Genomic DNA, 24,663 nt, shown 5'->3' with positions numbered 1-24,663 from the left:
GATTGGAGGCGGTGTGCCCGCAAGTGTGCGCACAGCCAGGGTCACTGCCCACCAGGGCTCAAGGGGGTTGCCTCAGACATAGCTGGACTTTGTTCCGGCTACACAATAATGTATTCACTTTAATTTTTGCTTGTAACCTGAAGAAGGGCCATTTTTCAAATTTGCACAAACGTGCTGTAAGAGTTAGCAGCAACCCGAAGCTACTAAGGCCAAGGCCAAGGCCTCACCAAGATCCTGTACCCCGAAGGCCACAAGACCCTCCAGCCTTCCTGCAACAACAGCAAAGCGTCCCCAGCAGGTGGGGGATTTTAGGGGGCACTTACTGAGCTTCCTGACTCTTCAGACCCCTGGGACTGCTCTCTACCCCATCCTTTCCTGTTCCTATCACAAGATCCGATGTTCTAAAAATGATGACCATTGAGAATAGAAATGGTCACAAGACTCTCAGAAAGTGAGTGAATATTCAAAGTATCATCAATTTCCAGCCATCCACCACAAGGGAGCCTGAGAGAAAACAGAGGGCGGAAGGGGTGTGCTAAATCAAAGCACAGATAATACTAAACAATAGGCAAAAAAAAAAATCTACATTTGGCTCCAACGTATTGGGCTGAAATGCAGAGAGGATCATGCTCCCAACTCCAGATGCCAGCAAAGAGTTCTTCTGTCTCTTTCCCATTCTGAAGAGGACCCTCCTGGTTCAGGCTGAAATTCTGGTTACGCTCTTGGTTTGAGAGCAAGGAGACGGTTTGAAAGCTAACCTGCTCCAGGCGGATATTCTCATTTCGTGACGCTGTGGCTATGACTGAAGTTGAAATGATTAACATGCAGGGCTGGAGTCCAGGACCGGAGGCTTACTCCTCACTGCCTCAGGCAGGGGCACGGAAAAGAGAGTTAAAACCAAAGCAACAGCAGAGCCGTCGGCACAGGACAGAAGTCAGGCAGTAGGACTCCGCCACTCGCCACTCACAGGGCAGGGGACCATCTCCGCAAACATCCTCCACCCCCAGTCAGGCTCCTATCAGGAGTCAGCATCTCCAGTTTACTCATTAACTTCACTCTTTCCTCCTCCATCCACCTCCAGGCCAGAGGCTGAGAAGGCACTAGTCAGAGACAGAAGGCAGGCCCAGGACTGGAAGCCAAAACCCAGGCATCCCAACTCATACCACCTCAGAAACCACCTCCAGCAGAGCCAGAAAGAACCTTGGCAATGGGTCACTCAGCCTGCCGCTTTGTGGGTGAGCAAACCGGCCTGAAGAAAGCCATCAACTTGCCCAAGTTCGCACAGCAGTTAGAGGAAGGAGCAGGGGCCAGGATAAGAACCTCCCACCCCAGAGCTGGTCAACATCCCAGAGCACGGCTCCGGAGCATGAGAAGAAATGGCAAAACCAAAGCTCCCTGGGCCACAGCCATCGGAGAGGATCAACGTCCTGTCTGCCAAGGCCTCCGCTCACGTCTCCCTCACTTGGGTTTCAACGCAGTTGCACGGAAGAAAGGCAGGCATCTGGATAGACACAGCTGCTGATGTCAGGGGTTCTCTGTGTCTCCCCAAGGCCATACAGGCCTCCTGGGGAGCCCCTCACCAAGTTCTGTCTGGCAGGGCCCACCAGGAACAGGCCCCACAGGATGTGCGGGACATGCTGCACAGCAAGACGGTCATTCCCTTGTCCTTAAGTCCTTCCTTCTCTGCTGCCAGTCTTTTTTAATAGAGACAGAGTTTCACTATATTGCCCAGTCTGGTCTTGAACTCCTGCCTCAGCCTCCCAAAGTGCAGGGATTCCAGGCTGAGCCACTGCACCTGGACGGCTGCTGCCTGACCTTCACCAGACGAATTTGCCTCCACCCAAGCCCATGTGCCTGGCTGCACCACACCACTGCACCACTCAGTGACAGGCGCTGCCTCAAATCCCAGAGCTGCGAGAATGAAAGCAGACACCCACACGGGCCCCAGGGAGGCGGGAGGAGGACTTAAAATGGGAGCTCAGGCATTCCTGCTGCAAGCAGGCTCAGGGAGGGACCTGGAGCGGATTCCCAGCGTCAGTTAAGAACTCAGAACTGCCACAGGTCTGCATTAGAAAAGGCAGGCGCTGCAGAGTCATAGAATCTGGGCTGGAGCCCCGGCTCTGGCTAACACTATGTGTGGGCCTTACCTGCTGCCGCCGATAAAAGAGGAGGACGTGACAGCTACCCTGCGGGGCCTTTGTGAAAGTTAAATGAGATTCAAATTATAACTTCATCTGATTAAGTTAAATTGGTTGTGGACCTTTGTAAAGGGTCTAAAACTGAGTCTGATTTTGATGACAAATGTGAGTACCAGCATCCTAAGTATAACGTGAAGGCATGGCAGGATGAGAAGAAGCTCCTGGCCACTCTTGGGGCACCAAATAACCCCCGCTGGAACCCACAGACAAGAGAATGTTTGGCAAGATGAGCCACCAGCCAGCACCATTCCGCCCCCTCTCCCTGCTCCACTGACTACACCATTGGGTTCAGGGAAAGTAAGATTTTACATATCACCCAGCAGGGAGAAGCTGCAGGAGAAAACACACATAAATTAAACATAAAAGGCCCAGGTCAGTAAACAGCACCCCAAGGGAACCTGAATCAGCACCATCTACCCCCACTGTCTGGCTGCCTGGTCTGTACTCTGGCACAGGGGAGGTCTCGATGCACAAGTGCTAGGAACAATGAATAAACCATCAGCAGGACCCCCAGGAGCCTGGAGGAGCAGAGAAGAGGGCCCCGTAAGGGTGCTGGTGGAGGGCGGTGGGCATAGCAAAATGGAGGCACTGAGGATTGGCCAGGACTCCTGCAGCTTCTCTTCTGGCCTGTGTTGGGAGGCCCCTCCACCCTGGCTCCCAAGCCTGCTGGGAGGAGACAGGAAGCAGGAAGTTACAGGCCTCTCCCTAGGCTTCCTCCACACAAATGGGGTGGCCAAGAAAGAATCTAAGAGTACCATCAGCCACCAATCAGAAACAGTGCGAAGGAGATAATTCTTGCCTGGCCCCCAAAGCCCAATTTAAGGAGCTTAGAAAAGCAAAGCCAGGAGTCAGGGCAGGACAACTAGAAAATGTCAGCATCCTCTTCTATCCTCCCCAACCCACAGTTAAAGGGCAAGAAAGACCTTGACTTCAGATGGAGTGGATAACACAGAGACGTTCAGAGGCCCTGCCCCACAATGGACCTGAACCAACACTGACCTGTTCTCTCTGAACTTCCTGCAAACACCTTGGCTGCTGACAAATAAAAGAAGGTTCCAGGATATTCCTGCAGGAAGGCAAAAAATTAGGTCATCACTTTGGTAAGAAGCCACTCTAGGGTGAATTCTGTCCATCAAGGACCACTCTTTGGGGCAGCAATCCCTCACCAAGAAACTGCTCACTCACCAAATGGAGAAGGCCAGAAATGGCAAACAGGAAGGCAGTGTGCTAATGCCACTCAGTTGCTGGTGGGTACCCAAGACATTACGATCAGAACCCAAGCCCTGGCCCAGCAGAAAACACAGCTGCAATTGATTAGTGATGTCTGCCACGGGCAGTTACAGAAGTAACAGAATCCCCGCCATGTATTTGGCATCCCTGGGGTAGACCTTTGTCATCCAAGGATTTAATATTACAATTTTGGCCACTCGCAAGTGACCCAAAGTTTCAAGATATGTAAAAGTGTGTAAACGGACTGAGATGCGTTTGCATCGCATACGCTATGAGGTCAATATGAAGGAACGGGCCACCTTGTTGTTTTCATCTCTACCACATTCAAAGTTACTCTTATGGAGCAATAAAAACTTGGTGGAAAATGGCCACCAAGTGAGAAATAAAACTGCAGCAGAAACTGAAAGGCAGTTAACTTGGGGTGTGAGGATAGATGCAGGAAACATTTGACTCTGCAGAAACATGACTCCGGAGAAAGCCAGGCCCATGAACACATATTACTGTGGATACAAATTTGGGATGCTAGAAAGTGCAAGATTCATTTCTTGAGATCCTGAGGGGTCCACTGTGCCTACTCTGTTCTGTGCCTCACAGCAGTGAATTCAGGGCCAAGGAGAACATCAGAGGGAGTGAGAATCCATGCGCCCTCAAGGGGCTTGCAATCTAGTTGACGAAACAATACCTACTGGAAACAGCAAATGGCATTGCATTTTCACAATCACCCAGCACAGAATCAACTTCAATTCCCCTTCACCTTCATCCTTTCCTCACTTCCCCACCCAATCAAGTTACAAATGATCCTGATCTTACTTCCAAAATGTCTCAAGTTCAATGCCTCCTCACCATTCCTCACAGGTGCCCAGCCACTCTCCCTACCATGATGTGCCCTCTTCATAGACCCCAGATTCACCCTCCTTAAGCCCAGCCCTGCTTCTGTTACCCTTGCTCAAAACCTGCAAACTTCCCAGGGTCTCCCAAGGTTGATGGCTGTCTTCACAGCACCAGTTTAATGCTGACACATGGTGGGCACTCAACTTCTCTTGGAAGAATGAATGGACAGATAAAGTTCTCGGCTGGTGATCTGAGGCCGCCCACAATACAGCTGTTGTCTACCTGCCCAACCTCTCCTCCATGGCTTCCCTGCACACATCCCACACCTGGCCCGCCTGCGCCATTCACACACCCCAACTTTCTCAGGGCCTAGCGCCCCAGGCTGATCCTTACTCCTTCTGTTGAAATGCAAGCTCCCCTCCAGGGTTCATGTCCACCACCACCTTCTGCATGAAATGGTGCTCCTCAATCAAGGTGACCGAACTGTTTCAGCTCACATAACGTTCTGCTCTCAGAAGCCATTCGCCTTGTCCTTTGAATTGTCATCTTTCGAACCCGTTTCTCAACTCTTTACTGGCTAACAAGCCCCGTGAAGATAAGGACGTTTATCTTGTTTATTTTTGCAGCATCAGAACTTAGCACAGACTTTTTTTTCTTTTAAGAGACAAAATTCTTGCTGTTACCCAGCCTGGAGTGCCGTGACACAGTCATGGCTCACTGAAGCCTCGAACTCCTGAACTCAAGTGATCCTTCCACCTCTAGCTGGGACCATAGGTCCATAGGTCCACAAGTGTGTACCACCACACCTGGCTAATACATATATATACATTATATGTATAATTTTTTAGATACAGAGGCCTCACTATGTTACCCAGGGTGGTCTCAAATCCCAGGCCTCAAGTGATCCTTCTGCATCAGCTTGCCAAAGTACTGGGATTACAGATGTGAGGCACAGTATCCAGCCCAGCACAGACTCTTTTTTTTTTTTTTTTTTTTTTTTTTTTTTTTTTTTTTTTTTGAGACGGGGTCTCGCTCTGTCACCCAGGCTAGAGTGCAGTGGCTGGATCTCAGCTCACTGCAAGCTCCGCCTCCCGGGTTCACGCCATTCTCCTGCCTCAGCCTCCCGAGTAGCTGGGACTACAGGCGCCCGCCACCTCGCCCGGCTAGTTTTTTGTATTTTTTTAGTAGAGACGGGGTTTCACCGGGTTAGCCAGGATGGTCTCGATCTCCTGACCTTGTGATCCACCCGTCTCGGCCTCCCAAAGTGCTGGGATTACAGGCTTGAGCCACCGCGCCCGGCCCCAGCACAGACTCTTATACATGTGACGCATACACCGTTTGTGGAGTTCACCAGAGAACCACCCAAGGAAATCTATAAAGGCCAAGAACAAAATGAAGACAGAAAATGCCATAGGAGTTCCCAGGAAAAAGAGGTTCATTTGGGATGGGATGCCAGGGTCTTGAAAGGAGCTCAGACATGAGAAGGGTCTTGAAAGAGGAGAATGGAAGAACTATCCAGAAAGGTGGAAGAGGATAAACTAAGGGGCCAAGAAGGAATGCGCAAAGCATGCCTGGGAGATTAGTCTGGCTAGAACCAAGGGTTCCCGGAGGGAGAAGAGTGGTAATAAGGCTAGACAGGCAGGATGCGGAATGCCAGGCGAATGCACCTGGATTAGATCCACTCCCTCTTAGTCAGTGAGGATGACAACCACTGCAGGCGGGGCCCTCATGGTAGAAGAAAAGAAGTTTTGTCCTCTCTTGTTCCAAGCATATTAGTCCAGTCTCCTCTACAAAGTTATAAATAACAGCCACCATTTACTGCACACCTGCTGTATATGAGGCCCTGAGCTATGTGCCTCACATACATCAGCTCATGGCTCCTTCCCAACATCCTGAGTACTTGGTATTGTTATCCTCATTTTGCAAGCAGGGAGCTGACGCTAAAGGAGGTAAGGGCACCTCCCAAGGCCCAACCCACTCACTTATTCACTTTAACAGTGCTGGCTGTGGCCGGGCGCGGTGGCTCAAGCCTGTAATCCCAGCACTTTGGGAGGCCGAGATGGGCGGATCACGAGGTCAGGAGATCGAGACCATCCTGGCTACCATGGTGAAACCCCGTCTCTACTAAAAAATACAAAAAAAAAAAAACTAGCCAGGCGCGGTGGCGGGCGCCTGTAGTCCCAGCTACTCCGGAGGCTGAGGCAGGAGAATGGCGTGAACCCGGGAGGGGGAGCTTGCAGTGAGCTGAGATCCGGCCACTGCACTCCAGCCTGGGCGGCAGAGCGAGACTCCGTCTCAAAAAAAAAAAAAAAAAAAAAAAAAAATAGTGCTGGCTGGCCCTGGGGTTACAGGCTTGCGACAAAGGGGCACTCCCTCCAGCCACCCCAGGTTCAAGGGCTTCCCACCTAAGCTGGGCTGCTTCTCCACAACTCTCCAGATTAATTCCTCAAGGAATTTACTAAGCACACAGAAGGAGCTTAATAAAGGACACTAAACAGACAGAATAGTGGCTGCCAGAGGCTGGGAGGAGGGGGAAACAGTTGTTTCATGAATATTAAAGCTTCAGTTTTACAAGGTAATTTCTGGAGCTCTGTTGCACAACAATGTAAATATACTTAATGCTACTGAACTGTACACTTACAAATGGTTAAAATGTACACTTAAGATTTTACATCTGCTGGGTGCGGTGGCTCATGCCTGTAATCCCAGCACTTTGGGAGGCCGAGGCAGGTGGATCACGAGGTCAGGAGTTCAAGACCAGCCTGGCCAACATGGTGAAACCCCGTCTCTACTAAAAAAAATATAAAATTTAGCCAAGGGTGGTGGCGGGCACCTGTAATCCCAGCTATTCGGGAGGCTGAGGGAGAGAACTGTTTGAACCCGGGAGGCGGAGGTTGCAGTGAGCCAAGATTACGCCACTGCACTCCAGCCTGAGCAACAGAGCAAGACTCCATCTCAAAAAAAAAAAAGATTTTACATTCAGTGTTTTTTACCACAATTTTAATTTTTTTTACATAAAGCACACTTCCTAATTGGTTGAGTGGCTGCTAATATCTTACACTGTTAATTATCTGATGCTGGAAGAGACTCTAGAATATTTCTAATCCCATATCCCACCAAAAACGGAGAGTTGGAAAGAGGAGGTAAATTGCCCAAGGTTGCACAAATAAGTGGTGCCAGGTGAAGACAAGGCTCAACATAGAGGAAAGGGGCTGGGCGTGGTGGCTCACGCCTGTAATCCCAACACTTTGGGAGGCCAAGGTAGAATTGCTTGAGGCCAGGAATTCAAGACTAGAGACCAGCCTGGGCAACATAGCACAACCCTGTCTTTACCATAAAAAATAAAACAAAATTAATTATCTGGGCATGGGGCCTGCACCTATAGTCCCAGCTACTCGGGAGGCTAAGGCGGGAGGATCACTTGAGTCCAGGAGTTGGAGGCTGCAGTGAGCTGATTGCATCCCTGCACTCCAGCCCAAGCAACAAAGTGAAAAAAATAGAAGAAGGGGCTGAATGTGGTGGCTCACGCCTGTAATTCCAGCACTTTGGGAGGCCAAGGCAGGCAGATCACCTGAGGTCAGGAGTTTGAGACCAGCCTGGCCAACATGGTGAAACTCTATCTCTACAAAAAATACAAAAATTAGCCAGGTGTGATAGCGGGTGCCTGTAATCCCAGCTACTCGGGAGGCTGAGGCAGGAGAATCGCTTGAACCCAGGAGGCAGAGATTGCAGTAGCCGAGATAGTGCCATCGCACTCCAGCCTGAGCAACGAAAGCGAAACCCTGTCTCAAGAAATAAAATAAAATAAAAGAAGGGCAGAGGCAGACGGCAGAATAGAAGGCACAAGGCAGGAAGGTCAGAAGCCAGGTTCAAGTTTTGCTTCTTTTACTTAATGAGTTTTGTGACCTTAGATATTTGTTCTCTCTGAGCATCATATTCCTAACCTATAAGAAGACAATTAAAAGTAACAAACCTCGCCCAGTGCGGTGGCTCACACCTATAACCCCAGCACTTTGGGAGGCCAAGGCAGGTGGATCACTTGAGGTCAGGAGTTTAAGACCAGCCTGGCCAATATGGCGAAACCCTGTCTCTACTAAAAATACAAAAATTAGAAGGCGTAGTGGCACGTGCCTGGAATCTCAGCTACTCGGGAGGCTAAGGCAGGAGAATCGCTTGAACCGGGGTGGCAGAGTTTGCAGTGATCTGAGATCCTGCCACTGCACTCCAGCCTGGGCAACAGAGTGAGACTCTATCTCAAAAAAAAGTAACAAACTTTACAAGATTATGTATGAATTAAATAAAATTATATACAGCTAATGTAATACGCATAGAAACACTTGGCCAACTGTAAATCACTTTATCAACACTAGCTATTATTATTAATATTAAATATCTGTTCATAGGTTCAAAGAGCCCTGCCAGAATATTAAAATCTGATTAAACCAGACCAAAAACAAAAATCCTGCTCTCACCTGTTCAGGGACTTGCACACAGGGGGTCTTCAGGGAGTGAGAGTGGAACTGAATTATACTTCAAGTTTTATCTACCCCAATCCTCTCCCTCCAACCCACAGCCCAGCTGCATCAGCCATGCCAGGACCAAGCCAAGGGTAGGAAGCCGGTGTAATTGTCTGCCTCTCTGGCTGCATTCCTTAGCTAAATATAAATGATTTATCCAGGCCATTGTTTGAAATTATCCATAATCCCTCTCCTCGCCTCCCCATTACTTATGATGGCAAGCTAGCTGTGTATCTCTAGAGCAAAGCATATATTCAACATTCTCTGCGGCTATTTTCAATAAAGAGGAGGGAGCTGGCAGGTATATATAGGGATCCTCGCATGAGTCTTCGGTTTTCTCCACTAGTCCAGGAAAGCTTCCTGGAGGAGGAAATACCTGAGTCACCCCCAGGGAAAAGGACAGCTGCAGGTCAGAAGGGCTCGCGCGCATAAAGAGAGACTGGGTCTCTGAACCAAGAGTGGTAAGTCCCTGCCTTCTTACCCCCGTTTTGGTGATGCGAGGGAAAGGTAGCTCAGGGGATCCCATACTACCCCAAGCTTCCCTAGACAACACAGGCATTTGGGGGAAGATGAAGAAGTGACCCGTATATTTTTCAAAGAGGGAGGAGATCCAAGACTCCAGTTCCAAGATGCACAAGTACAAATATTGCTCTTACAACAACAAGCCAGTTTCTTGTTTGGATGTTTTTTTTAAAAACCACAAGAAAGTTTTTTTAAGTCCCAAACTTGAATGCACAGATGGGCCAGATCTCCAACTTCGGGGTGTGCCAGAGTCCTGTCACTCGGAGCGCTGATCTTCCAGCAGTGGCCCAGGCAGTGGTCGCGGGTGCCGGGGGACTGCAGGCTATATCCCAGCCCTGCCCCAAGGCCTCTGGCCCTCTGGCCCTCTCTGGGGTCCTTGTATGGACTGTTCCAAGCGGTGCACTGGGTCACACAATCGGGAACCCTTGCCAGCCCCGGGGGCTCCCTTTCTGAAACGGTCTTCCTTGGAGCCATCCCCTGGGGGACCCCACTTCGCTCGGTGCCCGGGCCCCGCACCCATCCTCCCCTTCCCGGCCCGCTTCCCGCACGGCGCCTACTCTGCTCCTCGTCCTCTTGTCCCACCGCCGCCCTGCCCACACCGCCTCCCGTGGGCGCCCCCGGCCGCTCCGCCTTCTCGGGACCCGGCCTGGGGGTGCCCAGCCCGCCCGGCGCCGTCTCGAGGCCGCGCAACTCCGCACGCTCACGAGACCCGCCTCGCCGCCCGCCGCCCGGGCCGCACTCACCGCGCCTGCAGGACTCGGGGGTCCCCGCACCGCTCACGCTCCGGCACCGCCGCCTCCGCCAGCGGAAACGGGGGGCGGGGCCTGCCCGGGAATGGCGCGCCTGCGGGGCGGGGCTGCCCGGGGGCGGGGCGGGGCGGGGAGGAGAGGAGAGGGGAGGGGAGGGGAGGGGAGGGGAGGGGCGGGGAGGGGAGGGGCGGGGAGGGGCGGGGAAGGGAGGGGAGGGGTGGGGAGGGGTGGGGAGGGGTGGGGAGGGGTGGGGAGGGGTGGGACGGGGAGGGCGGGGCGGAGAAGGAGCGCCGGGCCGAGGGGGGCGCCAGCGCCAGTGCCCTGCACCGCCCCAGGCTGGGTCCCCTGCGTTAAAGGAGGGGGAGCCCGGGGACGGGGCACAGGGCCCGCGAGGCGCGGGTGCCCTCTGGGGGTTTCGGAAGCCTCCGTCCCCTCCCCGCCCCGCCACCCGCACGCCCCGACCGGCAGCTCCTCCCAGGTGCTCTGATCACGCCTTCCCCCTGCGGCGAACGGGCCTCTTCCCAGGGTAGGGGCGGGAAGGTCTGGGCCTGGCAGTGCGCTCTCCTGGGCTCTGCGCCCACACGGCACCCAAGGGCCGTCCTGGCCCAGGCCTCAGCTCTCTCGCTCTCACCAGGCTGCCTGGCCTCGCCACCCACCCCGCTCTCCTGCGAACCCCTTCCCCGGTGTTCCGGGCGGGCTGTGTGAGATGCTGACAGCGCCTGCCGGAGACACCGCTTGCAGAAAGAGCCGCGCCTCCCCAGGAGCTGGCGGCCTCCAAGGGCGGGTACAGGGTACGGTGTGCGGCAGGGGTGCGCTGAGGCAGGAGAAACTCCAGCTAGGCATGTCTGGCCCGGCGCTTTTTCAGGCCTGGATTTTATATGTTTTTTGTTTTTTTGGTTTTGTTTTGTTTTGTTTTTTCTTGAGACAAGGTCTCACTCTGTTGCCCAGGCAGGAGTGCAGTGGTGCGATCGCCTCTCACTGCAGCCTAGGCTTGTGGGCTCAAGTGATCCCGCCTCAGCCTCCAGAGTACTTGGGACTAATAGGCGCGCACCACCACGTCCGGCTAAGTTTTTGATTTTTTTTTTTTTTTTTTTTTTTTTTTTTTTTTTTTACAGACGGGGTCTCCCTGGGGCCCAAGCTGTTCTCAAACTCCTGAGCTCAAGCCATCCTCCTGCCTCTGCCTCCCGAAGTGCTGGGATTATAGCCCGGAATCTTTTTTTTTTTTTTTTTTTTTTTTTTTTTTTGAGACAGACTCGCCCAGGCTGGAGTGCAGTGACCCGATCTCAGCTCACTGCAAGCTCTGTCTCCCGGGTTCACGCCATTCTCCTGCCTTAGCCTCCCAAGTAGCTGGGACCACAGGCGCCCACCACCTCGCCTGGCTAGTTGTTTGTATTTTTTAGTAGAGACGGGGTTTCTCTGTGTTAGCCAGGATGGTCTCTATCTCCTGACCTCGTGATCCGCCCGTCTGGGCCTCCCAAAGTGCTGGGATTACAGGCTTGAGCCACCGCTCCCAGCCTACGCCCGGATTCTTAAAGCTAGAAGGCCTAAACTTGTTTCCAAAGAGCACTAAAACGCCATCTCTTCTCATCATTACTGTCATCAAAAATTTCTAGGCCAGGTGCCCTGGCTCATGCCTGTAATCCCAGGACTTTGGGAGGCCCAGGCGGAAGGATTGCTAGAGCTCAGGAACTCAGGAATTCAAGAACAGCCTGAGCAACATAAGAAAACCCCATCTCAAAAACAAAACAAAACAAAAAGTTTTAATTAACCGGGTGTGGTGGCACACCCCTGTAGTCCCAGCTACCCCGGAGGCTGAGGCTCAGGAGTTGGAGGCTGTAGTAAACTAGGATCATGCCACTGTACTCCAGCGTGGGCAGCAGAGGGAGACCCCGTCTTTAAAAGTGAAAATTTAAAAAAGTTTAAAGACACTGTATACTGTGCTTTCCACATGCCCTACCATTGCACTAAGCTTGACGGGGGACAAATTTTTAAAACCTGGCTATAATCACAAGGGTTGCCTTTGCTTTCTGCTAATTAGACTGAAAGTTTCCACTCATCTTCCGGGCCCCTCTCCCTCACACACACACAATCTTGTTTTTGTCTATTAGACTAAACCCATAACCCATCTCCTGATCTCCCTTTCCCCGCAAGGAAAATATTCTCCTTCCACATTTTGCTTCATCCAAAGCCTTCTTCAATGCCCCTAACAAAGTCCAAAGTCTTCCCAAGGAACCCCCACCAGCCCCAATCTTTCCAGTCACTGTGGCAGCCCCTTAGTACATGTACCCAACTCTGCCCAGGCTCCAGAAGAGGAAACTGGGTCTCAGAGAGGGAAAGAGATGTACTAGGCTTGTCTGCCAGCGAGCAGAGCCTGGTGAGGAAGCGGTCGCAGGGCTTGTGAGCCAGACACACCTGTCTAAATCCTGGCTCTGCTTTTATGGGCTGGGACCCCTTCAGGCCTGTTCCCTCACCTGTGGAATGGGGCATAATACCAATTACAGGGGCGGGCATGGTGGCTCACACCTGTAATCCCAGTACTTTGGGAGGCCAAGGCGGGTGGATCACCTGAGGTCAGGAGTTTGAGACCAGCCTGGTCAATATGGTGAAACTCCGTGTCTACTAAAAATACAAAAATTAGCCAGTCGTGGTGGCACATGCCTGTAATCCCAGCTACTCGGAGGGCTGAGGCAGGAGACTTGTTTGAGCCTGGGAGACGGAGGTTGCAGTGAGCCAAGATCGTGCCACTGCACTCACAGCCTGGCCGACAGAGTGAGACTGTCTGAAAAAAAAGAAAATACCAATTCCACAAGGTTGATGGACTGACCAAGATGATGGAGTGAAAGCACAACATGTGATGTGTGGTGACTGCTCAATAAATGCTAGCTTCCTCCTGCCCTTTTTGGGTTTTGTTTTGTTTTGTTGTTTTTGAGACAGGGACTTGCTCTGCCATCCAGGCTCGAGGGCAGTCGTGCCATCATGGCTCATTGCAGCCTCAAACTCCTGGATTCAAGGATCCTCCTACCTCAGACTCCTAAGTAGCCGGGACCACAGGTGCATGCCACCACACCCAACTAATTGGGTTTTTTGTTTGTTTGTTTTGCTCTGCTTTGCTTTGTAGAGACGGAGGTCTCACTATGTTGCTTAAGCTAGTTTTGAACTCCTGGCCTCAAGCAATCCTCCCACCTTGGCGTCCCAAAGTCCTCCTGCCCTTTAAAAAAAGATAGGCAGAGCACAGTGGCTCACACCTATCACCCCAGTACTTTGGGAGGCCAAGGAGGTGGATCACTTGAGCCCAGGAGTTCAAGACCAGCCTGGCCAACATGGCAAAACCCCATCTCTACTGAAAATACAAAAATTAGCCAGGCATGCATGGGCGTGGTGGCACATGCCTGTAGTCCCAGCTGCTACTCGGGAGGCTGAGCCCAGGAGGTCAAGGCTGCAGGGAACCATGATTACACCGCTGCTCTCCAGCCTGGGTGACAGAGTGAGACTCTGTCTCAAATTAATTAATTAATTAAAACAAATCTGAAATAATGGGATTCTGAAGTCTTAGAGATGGATGAAATCTTAGAAGAATTCCCTTGGCAATAGCCCAGAAAATGGCTTCACTGCTCACTCTCCTTCACCACATTCAGAGATGAATGCCTCAGTGCCTCTGAGGGGCTGACAGCTGGAAGGAAGCGCTGAAGAAAAGCTGTGGAGGAGATGGGATTATTCAGTATAAAGGACACAAAGGTGACTAGTGGTCTGTGACGCAGACACACTGATCGTGTCCACCGAGGACTAAACGCAAGTAAACCTGACAATGAGGCACCACCTTCTTGGGGAAGGGACTTACAAATGCATGAAGTCACTGCTTATCATACCAGGCTTTTGAGGAAGTGTCATCGAGTTTCCCTCCTGGAGAAGATCCCAAAAAATGCCGAGGAGTACCATACATCAGGTTAGACATAGGTAGGGTGATTGTATGCAGGTTTCGGGGGCACATTCTACTCACTCCTCTTGTCCTGGCATAGTTTCTAATAGTTCCCCTTTCACTCTCAAAATATCCTGGTGTGAATGATAAATTATATGCCACTTGAACTGTGAACAAAGGCAGGACTCCAAACAGCTCCTTCCAGGCCTGAATGTCAGCAACTCTGCTGGAATTTCTGAATCCCCAGGGACTTCAAAAGATAGCATGTCAGTTTATCCCCTTGAAATCACCAAATCAAATCAAAAATGACAATAGGCTAAAATTAAAGTCCCAGCCAACCACCCCAAGTCAAGCTTCGTGACTGTGCCTGCTGAATTGCGACACCTAGTGGTGAGAGTGCACGCTGCCGGAGCGGGGTTCCGCGAACACTTCACATTCGGCCATAGGTTTCAAGTGATTTGCAAAGCACCTAACAGCTAACATGTACAAAGTGTTTATGTGCCTGGCACAGTTCTAAGTACTTTACATGTTCCAACCCATTGATCCTCACAACACCATGAGGTAGGTAGTAGCATCATCATCCCGACACTTTTACAGATGAGGAAACTGAGGCTGAGACAAGTTAGGTAATTTCTCCCAGGTCATTTCACCAGTAAATGACTAAGCTAGGCTATAACCCCAGATTGTCTGGCTGGAGGGCCTGCACAGTTAACTACTGCTCCATCTAGACACACCTGTCTGAATGGAGGATTCAGGATTCAGACAGGTGTGTCTGGCTCTGTTTGCACAGTTACTTCGGAGGAATCTTCCACCTGAAGAGATACCCACCACCCCTCTGACATGGAGATGATGTGAGGCTACAATGAGAGGTAGAATGTATGAAAAGTTCCACTCTCGGCCGGGCGCAGTGGCTCACGCCTATAATCCCAGCACTTTGGGAGGCTGAGGTGGGTGAATCACCTGAGGTCAGGAGTTCGAGACCAGCCTGGCAAAACCCTGTCTCTACTAAAAATACAAAAATCAGCCAGGCCTCAGTCAGGCCTGTCATCCCAGCTACTAGGGAGGCTGAGACAGGAGAATTGCTTGAACCCGGGAGGCGGAGGTTGCAGTGAGCCAAGATCGTGCCACTGCACTCCAGCCTGGGCAACAGGACGAGACTTCGTCTAAAAAAAAAGAGTTCCACTCTCATGTCTACCAATACAGAATAGTAGTTTCCACATCTATAAAAATTGCCTGGGCATGGCGTGGTGGCTCACACCTGTAAATCCCAGCACTTTGGGAGGCCAAGGCGGGTGGTTCACCTGAGGTCAGGAGCTCGAGATCAGCCTGGACAACGTGGTGAAACCCCGTCTATACTAAAAATACAAAAATTAGCCGGGCATGGTGGCGGGCACCTGTAATCCCAACTACTCAGGAGGCTGAGGCAGGAGAATCGCTTGAACCTGGGAAGCGGAGGTTGCAGTGAGCCGAGATCACGCCACTGCACTCCAGCCTGGGAAACGAGAGAAACGGCCATCGTGGCTAAGCAGGTACTGCTGGGCCGGAAGGTGGTGGTCCGACGCTGTGACGGCATCAACATTTCTGGCAGTTTCTACAGAAACATGTCGCATGTTGAAGCACCTGGCTTTCCTCCACAAGCGGAGAACACAAACCTTTCCCGAGGCCCCTACCCCTTCCGGTCCCCAAGGCATTTTCCAGCAGGCGGCGCGAGGCATGCTGCTCCACGAGACCAAGCGAGGCCAGGCCGCTCTGGACCGCCTCAAGGTGTTTGATGGCATCCCACTGCCCTGCGACAAGAAAAGCCAGATGGTGGTTCCCGCTTCCCTGAAGGTCGTACGTCTGAAACCTACAAGAAAGTTCGCCTATCTGGGCGCCTGGCTCACGGGGTTGGCTGGAAGTACCAGGCGGTGACAGCCACCCTGGAGGAGAAGAGGAAGGAGAAGGCCAAGGTCCATTACTGGAAGAAGAAACAGCTCATGAGGCTAGGAAAACAGGCCGAGAAGAACATAGAGAAGAAAACTGACAAACACGCAGAGGTCCTCAAGGCCCACAGACTCTCGGTCTGAGCCCAACAAAGACTATTCATTCCTCATGCTTGGCCTGGCCTGCCCTTCCTCCATCGTCACCCTGGAATGTGCGGGACCCAGGGGCAGCAGCAGTCCGGGTGCCACAGGCAGCCTGGGACATAGGAAGCTGGGAGCAAGGAAAGGGTCTTAGTCACTGCCTTCTGAGGTTACTTGAAAGCACTCGGAGAATTGTGCAGGCGTAATTTATCTATGACCAATAGAAAGAGCAACCAGTTACTATTAGCAAAAGGGAGCCGGAAGACTAATTGGAGGGGCCCTGCCTTGTGAGTGGAGCGTCTGTTTAACTTTCCACCTGGTCATATAACTCTGCAGCTGTTAGACTGTGCAAGCACTTGGGGACAGCATGAGTTTGCTGTTGTACAAAAGGGTATTTATAGAAGCATAGACTGGGACGATGTGCCACCAAGGGGTTACAGGCGTTGTCTGTGCTCCTCACCTGTATTTTGTAATCAGAATCAAATAAACTACTTTTAAAGAAAAAAGGCCGGGCGCGGTGGCTCAAGCCTGTAATCCCAGCACTTTGGGAGGCCGAGACGGGCGGATCACGAGGTCAGGAGATCGAGACCATCCTGGTTAACACGGTGAAACCCCGTCTCTACTAAAAAATACAAAAAACTAGCCGGCCGAGGTGGCGGGCGCCTGTAGTCCCAGCTACTCGGGAGGCGGAGGCAGGAGAATGGCGTAAACCCGGGAGGCGGAGCTTGCAGTGAGCCGAGATCCGGCCACTGCACTCCAGCCTGGGCGACAGAGTGAGACTCCGTCTCAAAAAAAAAACAAAGAAAAAAAGAAAAAAAAAAAATCAGGGCATTGCCTGGGTGCAGTGGCTCACACCTGTAATCCCAGCACTTTGGGAGGCCCAGGCGGGAGATCATTTGAGCTCAGGAGTTTGAGCCCAGCCTGGGCAACATAGTGAGCCCTTATTTCCACTTTTTGTACTTTTTTTTAAGAAAAAGAGAAAAAAGCCGGGCACAGTGGTTCACGCCTATAATCTCAGCACTTTGGGAGGCCGAGGCGGGAGGAATCACAAGGTCAGGAGATCGAGACCACGGTGAAACCCCGTCTCTACTAAAAATACAAAAAATTTGCCGGGCGCGGTGGCGGGCACCTGTAGTCTCAGCTACTCGGGAGGCTGAGGCAGGAGAATGGCGGGAACCCGGGAGGCGGAGCTTGCAGTGAGCTGAGATCGCGCCACTGCACTCCAGCCTGGGCCACAGAGCGAGACTCCGTCTCAAAAAAAAAAAAAAAAGAAAAAGAAAAAGAGAAAAAAAAGTAATAATTTTTTTAAAAAACAGGGCAAGAAACTAGACAAGGAGAAAACTTATAAACCATCAGTTAAATGCACACTGGAGCTGCTATATTAAAGAAGCACATGCCAGAGTGATGAAACAGTTCCTTACCTCCCTCACCTCCTTGACCACATTTACTTGTGTAATTTGTAGGGTGGTTACTCATCAGACACCTACCAGGTACCAAGAGGACCTCAAACCCTAGAGCTCCCACAGCTGTCAAGGTGAGGCAGGGAAAAGTGACCAAAGACTGTTCTTCTGCTTCCATTCCAAATGCCCTCTTCTAAAGGGTGCACATCATTCCAAGAACCCCTCCTTTCTTCACCTTCTTTCTCCTCCAAGGCTCAAAGTGAGGCAGGTGGCAGGACTGAGAGGACCACAGGGGTCTCGTGTAAGTCGTTGTTCTATAGGGCTGCCATGTGATTGTTGAGACATATTTATTCTTTTTTTTAAAAAAAGTATTTGTTGTTTATCTGAAATTCAAATTTAACTATTCTGTGTTTTTAACTGCTAAATCTGGCAACTCTGCTTTGTTACTGATTGTTGCTAAGACAATTGGAAAACATAGATTAGAAGAGGCCAGCAAACTTTGTCTGTCAAGAGCCAGATAGTAAATATTTTCAGTTTTGTAGGGTATACAGTCTCTGTCCCAACTGCTCAGCTCTGCCATTGAAGCAGGACAGCAATCATAAAAAATACATAAATAAATGAGCATGATGGTGTTCCAGTAAAACTTTATTTATAAAAACAGGCATCGGACCAGACCAGGCTGTGTGTTTTTCAAATTCGGGCCTTCAGACTCCTGGCTATCCTCAGATGTCTTGTGGAGGTGAGAGTGGGCTGGATCCAAGTTCCCAAGTGTAAAAAACAGAAAGATTGATCAAAAGCATTGAGTGTAATGAGTGCCAGTAATTCTGTGGGTGTGTGTGTGTGTGTGTGTGTGTGTGTGTGTGTGACCTGAGATGGGTCACTGCCTACAGGAAGCATGCACTTCTGGAGTAGGAGGGTGTCTGGAGCCACCTAGGTTTTACAAGGTCGTGGTCTGAAGGAGAGCAGATTCTATGTCTGAGATTGCTGGTGGTCAGCATGTACTCTACATGTAAAGACAGAAACGTACAGACAACATTGTGAAATCAGACAGCAAATACAGAGGCCAAGAAAAGCAGAATGCCCCTGTAAAAGGTCTTCAGGTATAGCTAAAGCTGTTGGCGTTCGTCCACCTGATGTACAGTATTCAGAAACACACAGGAAGTATCTACAAATGCCTCTGTGCGTGTTCACATGCGCACACGTGCTCACACGTGGACATGTACACCATCGATCTGAACAGGTGGGTAACAACTGAGGAATTTGCACGGTTGGTTGGAATCAATAAATGTAACAGTAGGCCGGGCGCGGTGGCTCAAGCCTGTAATCCCAGCACTTTGGGAGGCTGAGATGGGCGGATCACGAGGTCAGGAGATGGAGACCATCCTGGCTAACACGGTGAAACCCCGTCTCTACTAAAAAAATACAAAAAACTAGCCGGGCGAGGTGGCGGGCGCCTGTAGTCCCAGCTACTCGGGAGGCTGAGGCAGGAGAATGGCGTGAACCCGGGAGGCGGAGCTTGCAGTGAGCCGAGATCGCGCCACTGCACTCCAGCCTGGGTGACAGAGCCAGACTCCGTCTCAAAAAAAAAAAATAAATAAATAAATGTAACAGTAATAGCCATATCAGCTACATTTGTATCAACTTTCTTACTGATCTTAGAATATTCCTATGTGTTTATCGAGGGCAATTCCATGGTTTAAAATCACTTTAAATGCTGCCCTACAGACCAAAACCACCTGTAAAAGGTCTGACCTATTAAAAGCATTGAACCCAAACACAGACTTCCCACTGCACAGAAAATGTTAATATGTCTGCAGTCGAAGTTATGGGGACCACAGTGCAAGCTAAAAACAAAGAATTAGGCCGGGCGCGGTGGCTCAAGCCTGTAATCCCAGCACTTTGGGAGGCCGAGTCGGGCGGATCACGAGGTCAGGAGATCGAGAACATCCTGGCTAACACGGTGAAACCCCGTCTCTACTAAAAATACAAAAAAACTAGCCGGGCGAGGTGGCGGGCGCCTGTAGTCCCAGCTACTCGGGAGGCTGAGGCAGGAGAATGGCGGGAACCCGGGAGGCGGAGCTTGCAGTGAGCTGAGATCCGGCCACTGCACTCCAGCCTGGGCGACAGAGCGAGACTCCGTCTCAAAAAAAAAAAAAAAAAAAAAAAAAACAAAGAATTAGATAAGCCTCAGCCAATGGCAGGCCAGGTAAAAAATGTTGGCATGTATATATGTCCTAAAATAAGTAAGTCATCAGTGAAGTGTTTTATTTTAAATAAGAGACTGACATGATTAGATTTGCATTTTAGGACTATCACTCTGGCCATAGGGTAGAGAACAAATTAGAGCGGCAGGAATCAGAAAGGATAAAGGATACTTTAGCAGTGATCTTGGCTCAAGAGGAAGTTAGCTTGGTCTAGGTTGGTGGTGATGAAAAAGGAGTAATATGGATAGACTTCAGAGAGAGTTAAAAGGTGAAATTTATATCAGCAATGAACATAAGGAATAAGGGAAAAGAAGGTGTAAAGAAGGATACATTGGCCAGGTGCAGTGGTTCATATCTGTAATCCTAGCACTTTGGGAGCCGGAAATGTGAGGATGGCTTGAGGACAAGAGTTTGAGACCAGCCTAGGCAACATAACGAGACCCCCATCTCTACAAAAAATACAAAAATTAGCCAGTCGTGGTGTGCACCTGTGGTCCCAGCTACTTGGGTGATGGAGGTGGGAGGATCACTGGAGCACAGGAGTTCAAGGCTGTAGTGAGCTATGATCATGCCACTGCACTCCAGCCTTTGCAACAGAGCAAAACCCTGTTAAAAAAAAAAAAAAAAAAAAAAAGACTCATTATGTTCTGGCCAGTCTAAGAGGATGGTTTGTCCAATGATTAACTGAGATAGGAAACAGTGGAAGAGGACTAGATGTAAAGGGAAAGATGGTGAATTCAAGGAAGATTAGAGCTAATAAGTGTCCATCAGATTTAGTACGTTGAAGGTCACTGAGGAACTTGGCAAAAGTGATTTGTTTGTTATGATGAGGCAGAGACCGTGTTGGGGGCGCTGAGAAGAGAGTAGGGACTATGGAATAAAGATGGTAAAACAATTCTTTCAAGAAAATTGGCTGTGGATGGGAGGACACAGGGCAGGTTGCTGAAGGAGACTGTAAATCAAGGGAGGGTTGGGGAATTTTATGGGAGAATTGAGCCCATTTAAAACTCATGGGCAGAGTCCTGTTTCTGGTATGGAGAAATCGGTGCCTAGCTGACCAATCCTCCGCAGATAACATCTATACATTCTGGACGAAATATATAAAAACAAACAAACAGAAAACCCACCTATCTAAGGGCTCTGGAGAGTAAGCCCAAGTAGGTAGGTTTTGGAGGGGATTCAATATGTGCAAGAAGCACCTGGGTCCACGTTTTGTGGATTTTCCCTGTGTTGGCCACCGTCACAGCAACAGCATAGGATGGCTATGTCAACGAAAAGAGTCAAACTCTGTAAAATATTTAAAGAGGTTTATTCTGAGCCAAATATGAGTGACTAAGGCCCAAGGTACAGTCTCAAGATGTCCTGAGGAACACATGCCCAAGGTGGCTGGGTTACAGCTTGGTTTTACACGTTTCAGGGAGGCATAATGTTACTGATGGAAGGTAGCCGAGTTACCAGCCGCGAATCTGTATGGGTCTGCAACAATCTCAATTCTTGCCTCCTCAGAAGAAAGAATTCGACTGAGGGGCCTAAGGCAGAAAAAGAGACTGAGGCAAGCTTCAGAGCAGGAGTGGAAGTTTATTTAAAAGGCTTTAGAACAGGAAAGAAAGGAAAGAAGAGTGCACTTGGAAGAGACCCAAGCAGGCACCGAGGTCAAGTGCAGTGTTTAACCTTGATCCTACGACTTCATAGGCTGGCCCCTGTCCCATGATTCTTCCCTTAGAATGGGCTGCCCATATGCACGGTGTCCCCCTTACTCTTGGGAAGTGAGCACACACAGTGTGTTTAGGAAGTTGTATGCTTACCCCTCTGAGGCTTTCTTCGCTTTTCCAGTGGAGTGCCCCCGGAAAGTCATACTCCGCCATTTTGTCTGTTGATGCACACGCCCAGGAAGCTGCTTCTCCCTGACACCTGCCTTCAATTAACGCTGTAGTGCAACAGGTGTGGACCATCAGGAAACGGCCTCTCCCTGGGGCCAGCTGCCATTTATCTCTTTTAGAGAGGCGATGTGATCATTGCCAAATCATTATCTGACATTCCTAGTGGGTGGGGGAGCCCCATCCTGCCTCGCTCATGCCCAGCCACCCATAACAATCAGTCAATACATGTGAGGTACACATTGGTTTGGTCTGGAAAGGTGGGACAACTTGAAGAGGGGGAGGGGAGCTTACAGGTCATAGGTGGATTCAAAGAATTCAAAGATTTTCCGATTGGCAATTGATTGAGTTATTATCTAAAGAACTGGAATCAACAGAAGGGAGTGTCTGGCTTAAGGGGTTGTTAAGGACGAAGGTTCTTTTATTTTTTTTTTCAGACAGGGTCTCACTCTGTCACTCAGGCTGGAGTGCAGTGGTGCAATCCTGGCTCACTGCAGCCTCAACCTCCCAGGCTCAGGTGATCCTCCCACCTCAGCCTCCTGGGCAGCTGGGGCTACAGATGCGCACCACCACACCCAACTAATTTTTTTGTTTTTTTGTAGAGACAAGGTATTGCCATGTTGCCCAAGCTGGTCTCAAACTCCTAGGCTCAAGCAATCCACTCGCCTTGGCCTCCCTAAGTGCTGGGATTACAGACGTGAGCCACCGTGCCTGGTTTTTTTGTTTTTTTTATCTGAGACAGAATCTTGCTCTGTCACCCACTGAGGAATGCGCTCATATGATCTTGGCTCACTGCACCTCCTGGGCTCAAGCAATCCTCTCACCTCAGCCTCCCAAGTAGCTGGGACTACAGTCGTGTGCCACCACACCCTGCTAATTTTGGAGTTTTTTGTAGAGATGGGGTTTCACCATATTGTTCAGGCTGGCAAGGTTCTTACTGCATCAGAGAGAATAGATGGTAAATGTCTCTTATCAGATCCAGAAAGGCACCAAACTTGTAGTTAATTCTCTCCTGGGTCAGGAAAAGACCTGGAAATAAAAGGGGGATTGTCTACAGAATGTAGATTTCCTCCACAAGAGACAGCTTTGCAGGGCCATTTTTAAATATGTCAAAGATATATGTTTTGGGGGAAAATGCTATAATTTATTTCAAAACCTGCTATGTCACGTGATGCTATACTAGAGTCCATTGGAATTTGGTGTCTTATTGCTACAGAGTCTTTTGGTCAGTCTTAAGATCTCTGTTTTGATGTTAATGCTGGTCAGTTGTGCCTGAATTCCAAAGGCAGGAGGGCGTAATGAGACATGTCCTCACACGTATTCCTATCACCACCCAAACCGGTTTTTCAGGTTTACTTTGGAATGCCCTCAGCTGAGGTGGCAGGGGGCATTCAGTTGGCTGGGGGCTTAGAATTTTATTTTTGGTTTACAGCTAAAATTCCAATAGAAGCCCACTGGCTTTCCAGTGAGAGGAACCAGAGAGTGGAGCCCAGAGTAATCAAAGTTATCAAAGAGTGAGGGGTGAGACTTGGAAAGGAGAAAGCCAGAGAAGAGAAACCCAGAATTCTGTATATAAACTCTGCCTAAGTCTCTGATTCCTGCTGAACCTCACATGAACAGGGAAACCTACAGGCAGCCTAGCTAGAGATAAAAAAACTAAACTGAGGCTGGTCACGGTGGTTCACACCTGTAATGCCAGCACTTTGGGAGGCCGAGGTGGGCAGATTGCCTGAGGTTGGGAGTTCAAGATCAGCCTGACCAACATGGAGAAACCCCGTCTCTACTAAAAGTACAAAATTAGCCGGGCATGGTGGCGCATGCCTGTAATCACAGCTACTTAGGAGGCTGAGGCAGGAGGATCGGAGAATCGCTTGAACCCAGGAGGTGGAGGTTGCGGTGAGCCAAGATTGTATCATTGCACTCCAGCCTGGGCAACAAGAGCGAAACTCCATCTCAAAAACAAAACAAAACAAAACAGAAAATATTAAACTGAGACCGAAGCTCCTGCCCACTGAAGGTAAAACCAAGTTTGTAATTTGAATTTAACCAAGTGAATTGTCTGCTAAAGGAAAAAGATTAGCCTTTCTCTGAGGAATTAAATAGAACCTAGAGTCTCCTCAACATAACCTTCAAAATACTCATGATATGATCCAAAATTACTAAGCATACAAAGAACTGGGAAAACATGACCCATTCTCAAGGTTAAAGCAAACAACAGAGGCTAATCTCAAGGTAACTTGGATGTTGGAATAATCAGACAAGGATTTTAAGGCAACTACTATCATTATGCTGAAGAATATAAAGAAAAACACACACATAATGAACAGATAGGAAGCCACAGCCAAAAATTACAAAATATTAAAAAGAACAAAATGGGCCGGGCGCGGTGGCTCAAGCCTGTAATCCCAGCACTTTGGGAGGCCGAGATGGGCGGATCACGAGGTCAGGAGATCGAGACCATCCTGGCTAACACGGTGAAACCCCGTCTCTACTAAGAAATACAAAAAACTAGCCGGGCGAGGTGGCAGGCGCCTGTAGTCCCAGCTACTCGGGAGGCTGAGGCCGGAGAATGGCGTGAACCCGGGAGGGGGAGCTTGCAGTGAGCTGAGATCCGGCCACTGCACTCCAGCCTGGGCTACAGAGCGAGACTCCGTCTCAAAAAAAAAAAAAAAAAAAATGGGAATTTTAGAACAAAAATACGTAGAATAAAAAATTCACTGGCTGTGTTCAGTGCAGTGCACCTGTAATCCTAGTTACTCAGGAAGCTGAGGTGGGGGGATCACATGAGCCTACAAGTTTGAGACCAGCCTGGGCAACATAGCAAGACCCCATCTCCAAAGAAAAACAAAAAATTAACTGGATGTGCTTAATGACCATTCCATCATCTCAGTGGAAAGAGCAAATGAACTTGAAGAGAGATCAATGGAACACTGGAAAGAAAAAGAGATAACCAAGCCTCAGAGACCTGCGGAACAATATGAAAATGTCTAATGTAAGGATAATTGGAATTTCAGAAGGAGAAAAAAAAGAAATGAGACCAAAAAATATACTTAGAAGCTTTTGGGGAGGTCCACAGATGGGTTCATAGAATTCACAGTGTAAGGGTAAGGATTTGGCTAAGGCAGAAAATATGACAGCACTTGCATCGCAACAGGA

General features: G+C 49.9%; 1 protein-coding gene and 1 pseudogene across 4 annotated transcripts in view; one reads left to right on the top strand and one right to left on the bottom strand.

The window, feature by feature from the left end:
• TSPAN9 (tetraspanin 9) overlaps positions 1–10,110 on the bottom strand; it is a 211,715-nt gene extending 201,605 nt beyond the window's left edge. For 3 of the 4 annotated variants that reach the window (XM_065523570.2, XM_065523576.2, XM_045364553.3), the window contains exons 1-2: positions 10,042–10,110; positions 3,198–3,264 (exon numbers count right to left, since the gene is read on the bottom strand). The gene's annotated coding sequence lies outside the window, so the exon portion shown is untranslated. The remainder of the gene's footprint in view (positions 1–3,197; positions 3,265–10,041) is intronic. The other variant, XM_045364554.3, reaches the window with a different exon arrangement.
• A 5,401-nt stretch (positions 10,111–15,511) lies between these two features.
• On the top strand, positions 15,512–16,029 carry LOC135966070 (putative ribosomal protein uL13-like; annotated as a pseudogene).
• Positions 16,030–24,663: the final 8,634 nt, after the last annotated feature.

Source organism: Macaca fascicularis, chromosome 11 (assembly GCF_037993035.2).
Source record: "Macaca fascicularis isolate 582-1 chromosome 11, T2T-MFA8v1.1".
NCBI lineage: Eukaryota > Metazoa > Chordata > Mammalia > Primates > Cercopithecidae > Macaca > Macaca fascicularis.
This window is presented reverse-complemented; position numbering and strand designations above follow the sequence as displayed.